Source organism: Haliotis cracherodii, unplaced genomic scaffold (genome assembly GCF_022045235.1).
Source record: "Haliotis cracherodii isolate W230 unplaced genomic scaffold, xgHalCrac1.p SCAF_14, whole genome shotgun sequence".
Taxonomy (NCBI): domain Eukaryota; kingdom Metazoa; phylum Mollusca; class Gastropoda; order Lepetellida; family Haliotidae; genus Haliotis; species Haliotis cracherodii.
Window position 1 is genome coordinate 20,361,175 of NW_027266269.1, and position 17,548 is coordinate 20,378,722.

At 38.8% G+C, this 17,548-nt stretch overlaps 1 pseudogene; it reads left to right on the forward strand.

The window, feature by feature from the left end:
* The first annotated feature begins 3,627 nt into the window (after positions 1 to 3,627).
* The window catches only part of LOC139461074 (multiple epidermal growth factor-like domains protein 10), a 69,966-nt pseudogene continuing 56,045 nt past the window's right edge, over positions 3,628 to 17,548 (forward strand).

Here is a 17,548-nt window from a genome sequence, read left to right on the forward strand (position 1 = left end):
AAGTCTTTCACCTCCAATGTCTATTTCATCATTGAAACCCACACCATAGTAATTTCATTGATACGTATTTCACTATGACTTTGTAAATATCATGAATGTATGAAATGACTCTCAGGAAATGACTGAAGTGTGAGTGTCTGTTTACATTACTTGTCTGATACAATTCGGCCAAGTAACATAATCGATCATCAAACAACACTTATAACTCCAATTAGTTGATTGTTAATTAGTCTGATGCAGTTACTTTAGCCAATTTTCTCATCCACTGTTACAAATACAATCTTCGGATCAAAGTAACTTGGAAGTACAAATACCTGAGTGTTGTATTAACACTGTTGTATCACATTTCGTGAATTAGTCACTCAGTCGTTCATTTGTACATGTCGTGAAGGCCCAGACAGATGTGCAGCAGTAGACATAAAATTGATGTAATGTGGTTAAAATGCACGCAAAATGAGTACATTTAAACATGTTAAAAATCCATCCTTGCTTGAGAATGCGACATCAAACCAGAGTTGTTTAAGTGCGACTCATATCATAGCTATTATCGAGGTAGTTCCTGCAAGTCATATCCTCAATTAGATTAGGACTGCATAGTACCGGAACACACCATCACAGTCACATATTCCGAAGACGTTTATATAACGGATCTATTTATAGTGTTTGCCTAATTTTGAAAAATCTCGTTTTGCTATTGAATTAGTAAAACATAGTAAAATAATGCTACTCTTATCAGAACTGATTTTACTTAACACAAGCTTTGGTCAGGTGGATTGGTGTTGTTAATACAATATTGGAGATTTCATCTTTCCAACCATACAATATATCAAAATATGTATTTCCTTCTTGATAACTCCCTTTTATTGCATTGTGTTGAGTCACCGTGGTGCGTGCAATACTTGTGACAAGTCAACAGGAAAATAAACAAATAACAATGTTCTATTTCTAAACTGATACCATCCTGGAAAACAGGTTTAACATTATCGACAGTCGTATGCTCAAGAGGCATACAGTTTTATACAACACCCTCATTACTTCCTGATCTCAGGGCGAGGCACCCAAACACGTCCACAATATGCAAAAGGTAAGTCTGATCTCTCTATTTATGTTTGTGCTCCCCCACCATCCAGCTTTTTATGACACAGTATAACAAGAGGTGCTTAGCCCAAGTCAATAACACTTAACAAGATCCTAGCATTAGGGTGCTTTATGCGTTTTGATCTATCTAGGAATATCCCTCGGCTATGTATTTGTCCAAGAGTATGAGCAAAAACATAACGAGTTTTTCAAGTTATTTATTTCCCATGCAAAGGTTAGTTAAGTGTTCATTTTGACAAACGCGGGAACGTATGACACAATTCTTTAAATGATGTAACCCTGATCAAACAACAATTAAAGTCGTATGAAGTATATTGAAGAGACATCAAGTTTGATATGTTGTTACACCGCTTGAGAGTTTGTTCCTTGAGAGTTTGTTCCTTGAGTGTACGGGGTAAATGTTAAAATGTTTACGATGGTAGAAGAAAACTTATATCCTTAATGTACACTTTACTACTGTAGTGTAGGTGCGCGTTTCACTGTGCATGTCGTGTTCGCTGCGTGACTAGTGACAGCTGTCCTGAATAGCGTTTGTGTAACTCGACATAGCATTCCAGTTTAACTCCCTCCTTTCAAGTATGTGCCTTCCTATTCAAGTTGACACATTGAGTCTATTCAACTATCAAACCGAATTGATGTAGGTATTAGAGGTTACCACTTTGTTGAGGCACACGAGGAGGGGTATTGTGTTGACACAACCAGGGCGAATCTTGGATTCGAACCAACGATCATAGGTTTCTGGCAAATTGATATGCGGACCTTGTGATGGCGTCTATAGTCTAATAGTCTAAATACCTTCCAGAAAGTTCAATACCATGCTTGATTAATCTATTACTGTTCTAGAAGATTACAGATGACACTTGACCCCTAAAAGCATCTTAATATCTTCCACTCCACTACTTACATTCCTGACAACTACTTATTGTTCAAATACAATCTTCTGAACTTCTAATGAATCTTAACAGAAACAGTCCAATACAATTACAACATTGTTCAAATACACATCACACTGCTATATACCGGTATCCAAATGAACACGTATACAGTGTCTGTTAGTGAGGTCGGCTCTCAAGTTGCGTCTGATTTATGGACTGATAAGTTTTAAAAACGGATTAAGTTGGTAGTTGTTTGACAAAGTAAAGTTTTTTGTAATATTTGCGAGGAAAGTCGAAAAGTTGACAAGGAAGTGAGATAAGCGTTATCTGCATGAGTATTAAACACACATAAACATGTAATTTGAACTACCACCCAGAACAGAAGCTTATCGCATGATGCTTCTGTCATTAACTGGAACATCAACTTAAAAGATACATATGTTTAGTGCTATAAAGATCGATGCAACTTTACATGAGCGGGAACAACATTTTTAATTGTTAGCTCGTTTTGTCGACAAACAAATATATGATAGTAAGATCTGCTGTGGCAATTGCATGACCACAAGACTGAGTATATCAATAACATACATTTCTCATACATGCAGGTTGTATCGTGAGTGATTGTGGTTTTATGTCGCTTGTAGCTATTTCACAGTGAGGGACACTAGAAATGGGCTTCATACATTACCTATTGACCATACATTTTCGTGAGAGGCGACCAACGGGATCGGTTGGGTTTGCTCAGTGACTCGCATGCCATCGTGTCCCAATTTCGTAGAACGATGGTCAATCGCTGATTTGTCTGGTCATAGTGGTTAAAGCGTTCGCCCATCCCGCCGAAGACCCGGGTTGGATTCACAACATGGGTACAATGTGTGAAGCCCATTTTTGGTGTCCTCCGCCGTGATGTGTTAGTTATGACATGACACAAAGGAACAAAGGTCAGAGGATAGCGTAGGGCATTTATTCAACAAACATGAGTGTGTGAGAACCATCGATACGTTCACAATGAAGTATGATATACGTTTTCTGGTACACAAAAAGTTCATTTTAGTTCCCTCTGACACAGGTTTGTATAGACATTGCCCCTACATTTTCTGAAACCTGTTTTAACATCCTTGACAACATAACTATTATGTATACATCAGTAACAAAGCACAATTAATTTATCGGTATATGTCTTCTTCTATGTAAGCTTTTGTTTGGTATGCTTATTGTTTATCTCCTAAACAGCCTCGTCAAGATCTTGGTTGGTGTTGGTTTTCAGCGACCCATGTTTGTCACAAGAGGCGACTAACGGGACCGGGTGGTCAGGCTCACTGACATGACCATAATTTCGGTATACATTGTATTTCACTTCAGTGTGTGGTGCTATGCATGTAAAAACTGCGTCTACCAGTAGCTTTGTGCAGATATTTATATCATTATAACTTATATAATTTGTAATTCCCGAAAATGGAAATGACATGTCATCTGAGTAGGTTTGAGCAGCGAGGTTAGCTGATTTGTTGGATTCATTTTATGTTAACCAGCAATCTCAAAGTTGCACGAACTGTTACATGTAGATCAACCGGCTGTTTACGTGTTAAATGGTTCTGGTTGGCTAAATTTGCCTGAATTTGTTTTCAGATTTCATCGGACAAGCACATGGACGATGTTTCTGGTGTATGTTATACTTCTTGTCTCATTGCCGGACTCCTCACAAGGTAGGTCCTTACTACGCGGATTCATACAGTTTGAACATCAGTTTTTCGATTCATACCTCAATTAACCAAAAACAATACACAGTCAATCCTAAAGTAAAAGGCATCATATTGTGCCTAGGTTAGGAGTGTATGTTGTTGTTCTAACTATATCACAGGTGTACAATTAGATGATTGTGGGGAAACGTTAAACAAGAGGCATGCTTAGATATTAGATACTCGCAGTCATTCTATTTGTTTCTACCGAAGATTGTCACTGTCAGAATGGATGCACGGATTTCCCTGGTTCTCCTTGCCCAGGAACAATGTGCCAATCAGACTGGTTTGGGAGTTACTGCCAAAAGCGTGAGTAAACGTACAACATAAATAATTTCATTCAGAGAACTGTAAGCAGATATCTAGTAAACATAAAATATGCCATTGTTGTATCATGAAATACTGTGGCATAATATGAGTTATTATTGATATACATGTATACAAATTATGGATGTAACAAAATAGTTATTTATAGGCACCACATATTCAGGATATGGGTCGAATTTGATAATCAGTCAGCCGACGAATCACCCAAATAGCACCCAATCACCTGTACCTAATTTTCATAATTTGTAATCAGATATATATACAATGTAGGTTGGGTGGCCAACAATTTACCGAGCAAAGGTCACATCAAATTCCAAACATGTCCTAGAACTGGTTTAAAAACGAGAACATCAGCAAAAGTTGAAGTAGCCTTTTGCAAAGAAGGAAAGAAATGTCAACAATGAGATTATTTACTTGGACGATGTTAAAAAAGTACGTTTTGTCTTCGTTTTGATTTTGAGCTATACCTTTTAATACTTCTTTTGAAAATACAGGTTTCTAAGTTGGATTGTTCAATGTGTTCGGCCTTTTAAGTGCGGACTTTGCTAGATTGAAAATAGTGCCGAGTACGACTGTGTTTTAATATTTGATCTATTTCGTTAAAGGCAATATAGCCCGTGGAAAGTCGACATCGCAGAGCAGCGAAATGCAAGGATATGGTGGTCCCTTTCCATCTGACAAAGCTGTCGATGGCACCACTGACCAAACGTTGGAGCATGGAAGTTGTACGCACACGGGCGACACGACGTCCACAGGAGAATGGTGGCGTGTTGACATTAATACCACATTGGAGATTAGACGGATGAGAATATATCTCCGTAATGAAAGTGAGTTTGACACATGTTTAAATATTATACATCCTGTTCAAGAGGAGGGGGACATGCGTGTACCAACAGGAGTACCCGCTCGTTGTGTTCTTTAGCCGTGGCAGGATCCTAAGCCCCATCCCCGAATATTACACAATTAGTTGCTTTCTTAAGAGATTTCATGGTTTGTTGTTGAACGCCCACTAAGCAATATTCAATTTATATGACGTCAGTCTGTAAATACATTAATTTGACATCATGAGCATCGAACTCCACAATTCGGATGCGAAGACATGCATCAAGCAAGTCATACATATGATATAAAGTCATTTCTTATGTAACCCAAGGAATGTCTTGAATATATATCACATCACACTATTACTCGCATTGTTCTTCAAATTGTGCTTGTTCAGACGCCATAGTTCGAAATTCATAATATTTACAATTATCAACATCAAAAGGATAAATTCCAACATGCATGTATGTCGCTACAATACCACCAGGACCTAATCAGGGTTACACATTATACCTATACACATCTTGTATTATCACATAATGTTTGTTGTTCACATAACGTGTGTAGTCACAGCATCGATCTGCACAATTTGATTGCAATGACATGCATAAAGCAAGTCAGCAATTCTGACCCTCGATCCTGTTATTTGCCTTTTACTACAGGCATTGGTTGCTGAAGACCTATTTTAACCCGGATCTAACCCGGGTTTTGTAAGAGAAGTTACGTAGGTGAACACAGTCTGACCTCACAGACTATGTACATACATATGATATGTGGTGAATTCGTATTCTTATACAATTATCAACACAAGAAGGATAAATACCAACATGTGGAATTTATATCACAACATATACATGTACCACAGGGCCTTATCGGGGCTACACATTATACCTATACATATCTTGTATCATCACATAATGTTGTTGTTCACAGATACTGACCGCAACTCTGGCCTTCAGGTGAAGGTTGGTGACCAGCTGTGTTACACATTGTCCGCAGACAACAGACAACAGACTGTTTTAAATATAGACTGTGGCGAAGCTTTGAGTGGTTCATCTGTAAAAATAAGTGCTGATGGACCCTACCTGACATTATGTGAGGTGCAGATTTTCCGTAGGTAGTCATGCTGACATGCTATTTTCCTTATTTGCAATACATATTATTATTTTAAAGCATTGAATAAAAACATCGGAATATAAACACGAACACAGGATATGATAACGAGAGCTGTCTTTAAATAATAACATTATCAGTAACAGATAGAGGTTTAATTAACAGTTCCCTCCTTTGGCTTTTAACTATTGGTTCAAAAGTCCACGGCCCAAGTGTCTGTGTACATGCAGCCCAAACAGCACTGACGTATATAGTGTATTAGTTGGAGTAAATAATCAGGATATATTTGTTCTACATGGGTCCCAAATGACAAACGCCTATTGGATCAGATTCATTAGGTGTTCTCTGATTTGCATCTCATAGTATGTGTACTTGTAGAATGCAGCAATGGATGGTTTGGAGATGACTGTGACAAGCAGTGTCAGTGTCAGGATACAACTGAAGTATGTGACAAGGTGACTGGCAACTGTAGGAGTGGATGTGCTGCCGGGAAACAAGGTCAAGCGTGTCAGCAAGGTATGACAGAATGTGAAATTAGGAAATCGTCCATCTGGAAGATATTTAAGTTGAGTATCAACGTGATTCTAAATTTATTTGTATTGAAGAAATATTGTCTGTACACTCAGAAAGCTTTGTTGATGTGATTTTTCAAATGGCTTAAGGAACACACACTTCAGAATATAATTATTTAATGTCCTTGTATGTGTAATGTATATTGTAGAATGCAACAATGGTTGGTTTGGATCTGACTGTAGCAAGCCGTGCCAATGTCTAACTGCCTCTGACGCGTGTAACAAGGAGACTGGCCACTGTAGTAGTGGGTGTGCTGCTGGGAAACAAGGTCATGGATGCCAGGAAGGTTTGACAAACGTCTATTTGTACCCATTATTTATCTGTTACAGTCTGATGAAAATATATCCATTCACAAGCAGCGTCAACTGATGCCATATAGGTAATCTTTGAAAGCATTTATTTCGTATTTAATGGTTTATGTAAATGTAGTCATCAATACAAGTTTTCCTTCTCAAAAGCAGCGATTATAAATTGTAACATAAAAGTAGGTATGTTCTCTGATCTGATTGAGACGTGTTTATATCTACCTTTCCATACAGATTGTAGCCAACATCATTATGGGGTCAACTGTTCCTCCACTTGTGGTCAGTGTAGCGGGTCGTCGGACTGTAAGAAGGATGATGGAACATGCACACAAGGATGTCAGCAGGGTTACAATCCCCCTTTGTGTAAAAGTGAGACATTATTTTATACATAGTCGGAAAAATACAATGAATTCTGCTTTTAGCTGAAATTTGTAATGATTGTGAAAATGAATGTTTTCGCTTCTATCAACTGCGTTTGAAATGCCTGGTGTCTTCTGTTAGGTTGCGGGTATAAGCGGTGGTTTTTGGTGTTGTGTGTAACATCTACCTAGCATCATTCTTACTATAATGTCAGAAGATCCGTCTGTATTTTTATAGATATCAATCTTTATTGTTTGGTCTCATGTAAAACACTATGGAGATGATCTCCAAAACCATGTCATTTCATTTCAACATCTATTACGCACATGTAAGTTTATTTGGTAGCTGCCAAACGAGATACAGAGATACGGGACATTCTGTTTCAGAGTCGCATTGCATACACCCCAACCTGAAATGGTGTCATCAACATAAACATAAACTTTCCTCTAGTTTCTAATTCAAAGGGGGCACGGGTGGCCCTGTCATCTAAGGCGCCGCGATTCGCTGTGCAGAGTTGCGTCCCTTGGGCACGCATGAAACCTATGATTGTGGGTTCGAATCCCGGTTCGCCCCAATCATGTTTATAGGTTTGTCAGCACCATACTCGTGCTCGTGGGTTTCACTGAAGTGGTAAACGTCTGAGACCTGCATCACTTCAGGCTTTCCTCCCACATTAAGCTGACACGCCTTGATATAACTGGAATACTGTTACTGTTAGCGGCGTTAAACCCAACCAACTCACTCACTCAATTCTAATTTAAAACTGAAAGAAAAATAATCACGTGCGAAACGTGGAAGGTATAAATAATAAAGATACAGTCTGGATATCCCAAAGTTACCCCTCGTGGGACCCAAGGTGATGTGACTAAGCTGGATAGGTTCCCCTTCGGATTCAATCGGTTCCCCTGATTATTATGGATGCATGTGTGTACATGAGGTTGACACTATCCAAACATTTTCCTTGACGCATGGTGGATTGGAAATGTCATGCTGGGTTTCATACCCTTTCTCTCTTTACATGACATGTGGTTGTTCTGAAATTGAAGTTCTGTAAATGTCCCAACACATTGTGTGTATATTATATAGTCTGCGCTATGATTAGAAAATTACACATTATATACAAGTAGGATATACATGCACGTGAACACCTTTGATCCATTTGAAAATCTTCTCACTCTTTCTCAATCCAGACCAATCCGTATAGTTTAGCTGAGCATCAAGAAGGTATTATGGAGTACCAGACAGTGAGACAATGCATGATTCATGCAATGTGTCTCTCAATATGTTTTATATCGGTTTATATCGAATCTTGATTTGATTTTAAATTAAAGAAATGTATGCACGGCATAATTGCCTTACCGGCTCATTGCAGTGTATTTTAGAAACATTGTTTAGATGATGTTTTACTGACAAAGTCGTATCCTGATACAACTTGTGTTTCTGGTTATTATGGAAACCCGTGTACATGAGGCAACTGTCTGAACAAAGCTGCTTGTAGTCAGTATGTGACATGTGGTAATGGGTGTCAAACTGGACATCAGAGTTCATTATGCAAATGTATGTCTAACCTTATAATGTCATTACCAGTTACATCTTCAATGAATGTTAATGACAATGCATTCTATTGTATCAAAAGATTTAAGCATAAGTTTATCAGCTGTTTTGATTGTTTATAGTCTTAATCGTCCAAGTAGCTTTCACAATGTTTCAAAAAGGCAATTACAATCTACATCAGCCAAGCAACTCAGAGAAGAAGATGTGATTATAACATTGCGATGGGTAGTTTCATCCTTTCATGCAGCCTTTAAACATAATCGTCTTTTATTCAGTGTGTGAAGTTCACTTCTACGGGCCTACCTGCCAAGGTTGTGGACAATGTAAGGACGATTCCCCATGTTCTGTGCTTAATGGGACATGTTTGACTGGCTGTAAACCTGGATACGAACCTCCACTGTGCAACACAGGTAACATATTTTATTTCATCTGAAATAAATATATGAAAAAGTAGTGATTACATAACACATGAAAATAGATACATTATAGTGGCATCACACTGTCAGTTCCAATTTGTACTCTACACATAGCATGTCCGGCTGGTTTCTACGGGTCGCCCTGTAGGCAGTGTGGACACTGTCAGGACAACACCAACTGCTCCAGGCAAGATGGGACATGTTCTACTGGGTGTGAGGCTGGATATCAACGCCCGCTGTGCCATGACAGTATGTAACAACATAGACACATTCTATCCCGACTTTGTGGAGAACTTGAACTTACTTGCTTTACATAAATGTTGGTTATTGTAGTGTCTGCAGTGCGATCTTTCGCACTGATTCGAATTTATGCCTGTGATATCATATAATGAAACGTCTCAGAATACAACTTATCTTTCATTGACACAGTAATATATCTTATTTCATCTGGAGTCAATATATTAAGAAGGAGTGATTAGGTCATACATGCGTATGGAAATAAATATATTATATTGGCATCACAAAGTCAGTTCCAATTTGTACTTACTGATACACAGCATTAAGGTTTAATGTAGGTTTGTGATACACGTTAAACATGATAAGGGAAGATCATTCCTACACAGTAATAATTATTCTCCTTTCTGCATTTTATATGGTTATTCTATTCCATTTTAAAAGAGTGTCCAGACACATTTTATGGAGTGAACTGTTCGTCAAGTTGTGGCCAGTGTCGTACATCAACAACTTGTCACCATGTGAATGGAAGCTGCCTTGAAGGGTGCAGTAATGGTTTCAAAGGACCTTTGTGTAAAGGTAATGATATAGCAACATTATCTCAAATATATGACAAATGTGTAAATTACGTTTCTTTTCATGTTGTACAGACACTAAAATGGATAATAAGAATGACATGTTTGGAGCTTAAATAAAGAAAAACTCGATCCTCCATCAATCTTTCCTACTCAGCAGCACTGACCTTCATCCTGAAGCCTTGTTTGATGGTGAGTTTACCGGATGGCCCACCGATGGGGCATGAAACGCTTTACATAGAGCTTCATAAGCACATACTATGAAATAGTGGGAATCGTACAATGGACAGCGATTTCTCATGATTATGGCAAGAGTTTTCTAACTTGTGTTTGGGTAATGACACAATTCGTTTAGTGCAAAATTATACTTTTAAGGAGCACCATATATACGTTTCTATTGTGTAGACAACGGACAAAGACCAGATACGTTTCACTAAAAAGCCACGATAGTGTAACAATCAAATCTAAAGCGTCTAACGAAGCGAATAACCAGTCATTATTGTCCGCCGAAACAGATTCCATTTGGCGTCAATGGCAAAAAAGGTGTGAAAAATATACGAATGGACCAATGAAACTAAGTGATGATACCAGGTGTTCGCAGGGATATTGCTCAATGCCTATAGTCATAGACTAAAGACCAGAGATCCTGCCCAATATTCATGTTGGTTATCTTAATGACAATTGAGCTTAATGTTAACCCAATGCGCGCCATTAAACCTCTTACAACATCTGCTTTCAGAATGTGAGCCATTAAGCCACTCACAACATCTACTTTCAGAATGTGCGCCATTAAGCCTCTCACAATATTTATTTTCAGAATGTGCGCCATTAGGCCTCTCACAACATCTACTTTCAGAATGTGGGTCATTAAGCCTCTCACAACATCTGCTTTCAGAATGTGCGTCATTAAGCCTTTTACAATATCTACTTTCAGAATGTGTGTCATTAGGCCTCTCACAACATCTACTTTCAGAATGTGGGTCTTTAAGCCTCTCACAACATCTGCTTTCAGAATGTGCGTGATTAAACCTATGTTGGTTTATTCATGTTGGTTATCTTAATGACAATTGAGCTTAATGTTAACCCAATGCGCGCCATTAAACCTCTTACAACATCTGCTTTCAGAATGTGAGCCATTAAGCCACTCACAACATCTACTTTCAGAATGTGCGCCATTAAGCCTCTCACAATATCTACTTTCAGAATGTGGGTCATTAGGCCTCTCACAACATCTACTTTCAGAATGGGGGTCATTTAGCCTCTCACAACATCTGCTTTCAGAATGTGCACAATTAAACCTTTTACAATATCTACTTTCAGAATGTGTGTCATTAGGCCTCTCACAACATCTACTTTCAGAATGTGGGTCTTTAAGCCTCTCACAACATCTGCTTTCAGAATGTGCGTCATTAAACCTATCACAACATCTACTTTCAGAATGTGCGTCATTACACCTCTCAAAACATCTGCTTTCAGAATGTGCGCCATTAAGCCTCTTACAATATCTACTTTCAGAATGTGCGTCATTAAACCTCTTCGAATATCTGGTTTCAGAATGTGCGCCATTAAACCTCTTCGAGTATCTGGTTTCAGAATGTGCGCCATTAAACCTCTTCGAGCATCTGTTTTCAGAATGTGCGTCATTAAGCTTATCACAACATCTGCTTTTAGAATGTGTGTCCTGAAGCCTCTTACAACATCTGCTTTTAGAATGTGCGTCATTAAGCCTCTCACAATATCGACTTTCAGAATGTGCGCCATTAAGCCTCTCACAACATCTACTTTCAGAATGTGGGTCATTAAGCCTCTCACAATATCTGCTGTCAGAATGTGCGCCATTAAACCTCTTCAAATATCTGCTTTCAGAATGTGCGTCATTAAGCCTATCATAATATCTACTTTCAGAATGTGGGTCATTAGGCCTCTCACAACATCTACTTTCAGAATGTGCGTCATTTAGCCTCTCACAACATCTGCTTTCAGAATATGCACAATTAAACCTCTTACAATATCTACTTTCAGAATGTGTGTCATTAGGCCTCTCACAACATCTACTTTCAGAATGTGTGTCATTAGGCCTCTCACAACATCTACTTTCAGAATGTGGGTCTTTAAGCCTCTCACAACATCTGCTTTCAGAATGTGCGTCATTAAACCTATCACAACATCTACTTTCAGAATGTGCGCCATTAAGCCTCTTACAATATCTACTTTCAGAATGTGCGTCATTAAACCTCTTCGAATATCTGGTTTCAGAATGTGCGCCATTAAACCTCTTCGAGTATCTGCTTTCAGAATGTGCGTCATTAAGCTTATCACAACATCTGCTTTCAGAATGTGTGTCCTGAAGCCTCTTACAACATCTGCTTTCAGAATGTGCGTCATTAAGCCTCTCACAATATCGACTTTCAGAATGTGCGCCATTAAGCCTCTCACAATATCTACTTTCAGAATGTGGGTCATTAAGCCTCTCACAATATCTGCTTTCAGAATGTGCGCCATTCAACCTCTTCGAATATCTGCTTTCAGAATGTGCGTCATTAAGCCTCTCACAAAATCTACTTTCAGAATGTGCGTCATTTCGCCTCTCACAACATCTGCTTTCAGAATGTGCGTCATTAAGCCTCTCACAATATCTACTTTCAGAATGTGCGTCATTAAGCTTCTCACAGCATCTACTTTTAGAAAATGCGTCATTAAGCCTCTTACAACATCTACTTTCAGAATGTGCGTCATTAAGCCTCTCACAATACCAGCTTTCAGAGTGTGCGTCATTAAGCATCTTACAACATCTGCTTTCAGAATGTGCGTCATTAAGCCTCTTACAGCATCTGCTTTCAGAATGTGCGTCATTAAACCTCTCACAACATCTACTTTCAGAATGTGCGTCATTTAGCCTCTCACAACATCTGCTTTCAGAATATGCACAATTAAACCTCTTACAATATCTACTTTCAGAATGTGTGTCATTAGGCCTCTCACAACATCTACTTTCAGAATGTGGGTCTTTAAGCCTCTCACAACATCTGCTTTCAGAATGTGCGTCATTAAACCTATCACAACATCTACTTTCAGAATGTGCGCCATTAAGCCTCTTACAATATCTACTTTCAGAATGTGCGTCATTAAACCTCTTCGAATATCTGGTTTCAGAATGTGCGCCATTAAACCTCTTCGAGTATCTGCTTTCAGAATGTGCGTCATTAAGCTTATCACAACATCTGCTTTCAGAATGTGTGTCCTGAAGCCTCTTACAACATCTGCTTTCAGAATGTGCGTCATTAAGCCTCTCACAATATCGACTTTCAGAATGTGCGCCATTAAGCCTCTCACAATATCTACTTTCAGAATGTGGGTCATTAAGCCTCTCACAATATCTGCTTTCAGAATGTGCGCCATTCAACCTCTTCGAATATCTGCTTTCAGAATGTGCGTCATTAAGCCTCTCACAAAATCTACTTTCAGAATGTGCGTCATTTCGCCTCTCACAACATCTGCTTTCAGAATGTGCGTCATTAAGCCTCTCACAATATCTACTTTCAGAATGTGCGTCATTAAGCTTCTCACAGCATCTACTTTTAGAAAATGCGTCATTAAGCCTCTTACAACATCTACTTTCAGAATGTGCGTCATTAAGCCTCTCACAATACCAGCTTTCAGAGTGTGCGTCATGAAGCCTCTTACAACATCTGCTTTCAGAATGTGCGTCATTAAGCCTCTTACAGCATCTGCTTTCAGAATGTGCGTCATTAAACCTCTCACAACATCTACTTTCAGAATGTGCGTCATTTAGCCTCTCACAACATCTACTTTCAGAATGTGTGTCATCAAGCCTCTCACAACATCTACTTTCAGAATGGGGGTCATTAAGCCTCTCACAGCATGTACTTTCAGAATATGCTTCATTAAGCCTCTTACAAAATCTACTTTCAGAATGTTCGTCATTAAGCCTCTTACAATATCTACTTTCAGAATGTGCGTCATTAAGCCTCTCACAATATCTGCTTTCAGAATGTGGATCATTAAGCCTCTTACAACATCTGCTTTCAGAATGTGGATCATTAATCCTCTCACAACATCTGCTTTCAGAATGTGCGTCATTAAGCCTCTCACAACATCTACTTTCAGAATGTGCGCCATGAAGCCACTCACAATATCTGCTGTCAGAATATGCGCCATGAAGCCTGTCACAATAACTGACCATCTGTAAATTTGAAAATTACTGCCACAATCGGCATATCGCCAATCACATCTTTAGGCGCATTTGAAACAGCTGGTAGTCACGAGCTGGTTACAGACGGCCTTTATGTACAGTTGATATCTACCGTAATATGTAAACATTATCCCAAATCAATTGACAAATTTACATAACTACATAGCTTAGGATGGGTACGGTTAGATTGAGTAATCACCCGAGGTCCCTGTTGCAGCGTGTAGATAATCGAGTTGAAACAGACAGTCCAGTCACTGATGTTATGAGTAACGATCCACGCTTAAACACTATCAACCAAGCCAGCGAACCTGACCTTGCGATGCATTAAGTCGCCTCGAAATATCTTAAAAGAAATTGTGTTTCTGTCGTTGTTCATAAAACCATTGCAAACGTAACAAACGTTTTTATGTTTAACATTGTTGTATGGGAAATATTCCACAATGCACAAATGAACTATTTGAGGACTGCCTCTTCTAGAAAGAAAACTCTGAGTCGTGTACATCCTCTCTATCAAAACCATCTGCTTTACAAAGGAGTAAATGTGAATGTTTTTTAATTGATAGATCATTAGTAATGCAGTGCACACTGGTATTTATACTGCATAAAGAAGAGAGGGCGATTGAGAAACAAATATGTTACTTCATCGACCAATGCAAATAAGCCCACATTCCATAAACATTTCATTAGATATTGAGTAAGAATATTCTGAAGCAAATCAGTACATGACACACAACTATAAGCTTTATGATAATAAACTGCCGAGAAAAGATGTATGCACGAGAAAACTTAATTTGACTGGAAATTACAAACGTTATCAAAACTTTACTAGGCTGTTACAGTCGCGGAAACTGTGCAAAATATAAGGTAGCTATGACACCCATATCAAATACATCAGCATCGAATACCCATTCCTTTGTTTCATTTTAGCCAACATCAAACACGGGTGTATACTTTCTTTGCCCAGCAGTTTATAATTAATTTAATAAATTGTTTCAATAGCATGTATCCCAGGAAGGTATGGAGAAAACTGTCTTCATACTTGTGGTCACTGCCAGATCAACGGCTCATGTAATGCACAGACTGGACGCTGCGAACGCAATTGCCAACCAGGATATATGGGACCACTGTGCACACAAGGTGATAAGAAGTTACTTGTTTGTAGTTTGATAAAGGGAGAATACCCTTGTTTATTACTTCTCCAATGAACTGGTATAAGGTATAAATATATAACGTACCAGTTTCTAATACCACGTGTACATCCACAGTATGCATGTTTTCAGAATGTGCTGACTACACCTACGGAATCAACTGTTCCGGTGTCTGCAGCTGCCTGAACCAGTCTGAGGTATGTGACAAAATCACAGGTGATTGTAGAACGGGGCATCAATCAACGACAACAGCAGCAGCAGGAGCATCAGCAACACATCAGGGTCAAGGATATGATGGTAACAATATAGTCAGTACAATAGTTTCAGTTATGTGTAGATCCTGACAGTTTTGTGTGCGCGTCCGTGTGTGTGCATGCGTCGGTGAATACGTGATGGCGTGCGCGCGTATGTGTGTGCGTGTGTGTTTGCGGGGGTTCTGGATTCGTCTTGATTACGATAACATATTTGTCAGTACCTTCCTGTGCTTCTTGGTTTCACCCTCGTCCGTACTAAGTATGTGTGTGCGTGTGTGCGTGTGCGGGGGTCCTGGATTCGTCTTGATCACTGATTTGTCAGAACCTTTTCTATTTCTCTATCCTCCATACTGAGCAGGTTTATGTCTTGTGGCTGTCTTATCTTCACATTGTTTTAATGGCAAGCAGTGGAAGGTCTCGCACACAGGTCATGCACTGAGCGGGTTTCATTAAACTTTTTATGAGTTGCAAACGGCCTCATTCCATCAGCTTACTAAGAATACATGCGTCACTAATACACAAAATAACGGTGGTATGTATTCATTTTCAAACATCATGTTTCTTGCAAATTTCAGATGTCCGCCTCATTGTTGTCAGTTGCCTTCTGGCCATTTCGTGTGTGTATGCAGTAATAACAACTGCAACTATCTACAGGTAATACATGGAATCCAATACAACGCGGGTTAAAATGACACATATACATGTACGTCTACATGTGTATATATAACCAAACTAAACTGTTTTAATACCTGATGATCGAACATTTTCAAAATAAACTTTAAGTGATTTAATTCTAATTTTCAGAATCAGACGCAGCATGAAGATACTCAAAGCTGAACAAATGCAACAGTACTCAACTCTTCAGGTTCGAGGGGAATCGTCTGTTTATGACGTCATTGCCGAGAGGAGCGTGTATGCAAATGAGTCCATTCAGGGGGATAGTGACCAAGATCCGAATAAAAATTGACAAAGATGCATGTGTGTATTTAGATACCTTGGTTTAACATCAAACACACTTCACTTTTAACTCTGCAACATTTCCAAATTACAGTTTCAAAGGACAGTCTTGGTTGTTATCATCACTACGGCAACATGAGTGTTCAGATTGTGGGACCGCCTCCTTGATTTGATATTTGCTTCTGTACATTACTGTTGCCTTTTATATACATTCATGTACATAACTGGAACAACTGAACAAGCAATGAAGAATGGGTCATCTTTTACCTACAGTGACATTCTGTGTCATCGGTTTGTGTGAGGGACCTTGTATTTATAACTGCCTCTGTACATTAAATGCTAATTTCCATCTAGGTTTAAGTTACCAAAAAGACAGTAACCTAAAAAACACTTTGGCCTTTATTGTTTCTTTAACATCTTTTCAATGTGCAAACGCTACACCTTACCTTAATGGTCAAGTTACTTACATTAGTTTAAATGCTAATCCATTGTATCAGATTGAAGTGTGTTACAAAATAACCTTTCAGCCGCTTGGGGTGAAAGACAACCCGAGCGGAGGTTTCAAACTGGGATGTCCGCGCTTTGTCGCTTCCTAAGTGTTAAAAGTTAATTTTCTGATGCCTATGGGAGAAAATCCAAAACTTAACCGCGTCAGTTCAACGACCAGAGTTGCAGTTCAACTTGGCACACATTAGCTGGTTATGTAATAACCGGTTTGAGCAAATTTCCGTTGATATATTCAGACTGGCGTCGTGGCAACTTATACCTGTGCCGATTTGTAATACCCTCTGCATATTTTGATTGGGTCAGCTGTATTTCAGAACTGACCAGTTTCTTTAAGTGTTGCTAATTTGTATATATTCGTCTGTCAGACGTCACGCTGTGTGGGTCCAATGTTTAATTGTTTACTTATTACTAAATGCTTCAGCTTGGTGATTATTATATTAGTATTTATCAATTTTATTACAATCGTTCTGCCTATTTA